Source organism: Pseudophryne corroboree, chromosome 4, assembly GCF_028390025.1.
Source record: "Pseudophryne corroboree isolate aPseCor3 chromosome 4, aPseCor3.hap2, whole genome shotgun sequence".
Classification (NCBI taxonomy): domain Eukaryota; kingdom Metazoa; phylum Chordata; class Amphibia; order Anura; family Myobatrachidae; genus Pseudophryne; species Pseudophryne corroboree.
This window is the reverse complement of record NC_086447.1, coordinates 18,987,430-18,989,929: the sequence shown is the minus strand read 5'-3', so window position 1 is coordinate 18,989,929 and position 2,500 is coordinate 18,987,430. Positions and strand designations below refer to the sequence as shown.

Genomic DNA, 2,500 nt, shown 5'->3' with positions numbered 1-2,500 from the left:
GGAATCTCAGCAGCCATACTAAGTAGCATGTATTAATTACAAATGCATTTTGAATGTCAAATTTGTAAGAAAGTTTTGTACATTTAGCAAAATATCAAATTAATTTGAAAGAAAATGATGTCCACTCAAAGTAAAAAGAGCTTTGGTTACTTTCAGTGCACAAGATTTTACTTTCAAATCGTGTCAGATTACTTTCAGTGCTAATTATTATATCATTAACCTCTCCTTTATTAAAAATTGTGCTTTAATGCAAAAAAAGAAAAATAATTGTCTGTGCATACTCTCATGTAGCACAATTATCTTCACTAGCTCAAAAGGGCCGCTCATTGTCCAAAATTAATTGTCAAATCAGAACAAACAATGGAATATCCCCATCATTCCTGGAACACTTGATTAGTTTACAAAACAAGCAAAATTTAAAAGAGTGTAGAAGGTTTGATAGGCTCAAGCATCTCTAATCTTGATGTAAGTTTGGCTACACTAAAAAATCTATGGAAAGTGCTTTCCAAACTAGCTCTGTAGCCAGTTGATAGTAATTGCACAAATATAAGTCAAACTATTAGTGATATTTTCCAAATGATTAAACATGACAATTTGTGTGATAAAGCAACACAGGAATAAGTAGTTGAATCTCTTTTGTGTAGTCAAATCATTTTTCATTTTGCTTGGAAAGTTGATAATGTTTAAAATTAACACTCAATCATTTTAATAGCACGTAATATCACAGCTGTGTGAACATGGAATCCTTCGATAGCTCAGCTTGTAGAGCGGAGGACTGTAGAGGAGATTGGTACAGAAATCCTTAGGTCGCTGGTTCAATTCCGGCTCAACGGATGACGCTTTTGATAAACTTAGATGTCAGTACTGACATTTTACAAACCCAAAACTATACCAAGTATAAAGCATTCTCCAAGTTATATTTTAAAAATCATTAACGCAGGTCACTATGGTCAGGATTAACTTCCCATGGAAATCATCTCTGATACAATATTACTTCAGTCATCCTCACAGACTGAAATGAAGTAGCGCAACCCATAGAGAAACTTTTGTGAAACATCACATTGAATGAGAGGTAGTCATGGCCGAGTGGTTAAGGCGATGGACTAGAAATCCATTGGGGTCTCCCCGTGCAGGTTCAAATCCTGCCGACTACGACCACATGGTTGTTTTATTTTTCAGAAAATTTACCAAAAGCTTGAAACCAGTGTTGCTCAGGGTGAGTCAGGAACTGGCACATCAAAATCTTTAGGATGCCTGCCTGTTCTCTCTTTCTCTATCCGTCATTCTCCTCCTCTACTTGAGACTGAGCCCAGGAATCTCAGCAGCCATTCTAAGCAGCATTTATTAATTACAAATGCATTTTGAATGTCAAATTTGTAAGAAAGTTTTGTACATTTAGCAAAATATCAAATTCATTTGAAAGAAAATGATGTCCACTCAAAGTAAAAAGAGCTTTGGTTACTTTCAATGCACAACATTTTACTTTCAAATCGTGTCAGATGACTTTCAGTGCTAATTATTATATCATTAACCTCTCCTTTATTAAAAAATGTGCTTTATGCAAAAAAAGAAAAAGCACAATTATTAAAAATTGTGCTTTAATGCAAAAAAATAAAAATAATTGTCTGTGCATACTCTCATGTAGCACAATTATCTTCACTAGCTCAAAAGGGCCGCTCATTGTCCAAAATGAATTGTCAAATCAGAACAAACAATGGAATATCCCCATCATTCCTGGAACACTTGATTAGTTTACAAAACAAGCAAAATTTAAAAGAGTGTAGAAGGTTTGATAGGCTCAAGCATCTCTAATCTTGATGTAAGTTTGGCTACACTAAAAAATCTATAGAAAGTACTTTCCAAACTAGCTCTGTAGCCAGTTGATAGTAATTGCACAAATATAAGTCAAACTATTAGTGATATTTTCCAAATGATTAAACATGACAATTTGTGTGATAAAGCAACACAGGAATAAGTAGTTGAATCTCTTTTGTGTAGTCAAATCATTTTTCATTTTGCTTGGAAGGTTGATAATGTTTAAAATTAACACTCAATCATTTTAATAGCCCGTAATATCACAGCTGTATGATCATGGAATCCTTCGATAGCTCAGCTGGTAGAGCGGAGGACTGTAGAGGAGATTGGAACAGAAATCCTTAGGTCGCTGGTTCAATTCCGGCTCGAAGGATGACGCTTTTGATAAACTTAGATGTCAGTACTGACATTTTACAAACCCAAAACTATACCAAGTATAAAGCATTCTCCAAGTTATATTTTAAAAATCATTAACGCAGGTCACTGTGGTCAGGATTAACTTCCCATGGAAATCATCTCTGATACAATATTACTTCAGTCATCCTCACAGCCTGAAATGAAGTAGCTCAACCCATAGAGAAACTTTTGTGAAAACATCTCATTGCATGAGGGGTAGTCGTGGCCGAGTGGTTAAGGTGATGGACTAGAAATCCATTGGGGTCTCCCCGCGCAGGTTCAAATCCTG

The 2,500-nt window shown here is 35.3% G+C and overlaps 3 non-coding genes across 3 annotated transcripts in view; all 3 read left to right on the top strand.

Annotated features, from left to right (window-relative positions):
- The first annotated feature begins 1,072 nt into the window (after positions 1-1,072).
- Positions 1,073-1,154, top strand: TRNAS-AGA (transfer RNA serine (anticodon AGA)). The gene has a single exon. It is a non-coding gene; the product is annotated as a tRNA-Ser (tRNA).
- A 944-nt stretch (positions 1,155-2,098) lies between these two features.
- On the top strand, positions 2,099-2,188 carry TRNAY-GUA (transfer RNA tyrosine (anticodon GUA)). Its single transcript is given in 2 exon segments — positions 2,099-2,135; positions 2,153-2,188. It is a non-coding gene; the product is annotated as a tRNA-Tyr (tRNA).
- A 239-nt stretch (positions 2,189-2,427) lies between these two features.
- Positions 2,428-2,500, top strand: part of TRNAS-AGA (transfer RNA serine (anticodon AGA)) — an 82-nt gene continuing 9 nt past the window's right edge. Inside the window, exon 1 of the tRNA in view lies at positions 2,428-2,500. This exon is cut by the window's right edge and continues 9 nt beyond it. This is a non-coding gene — a tRNA (tRNA-Ser).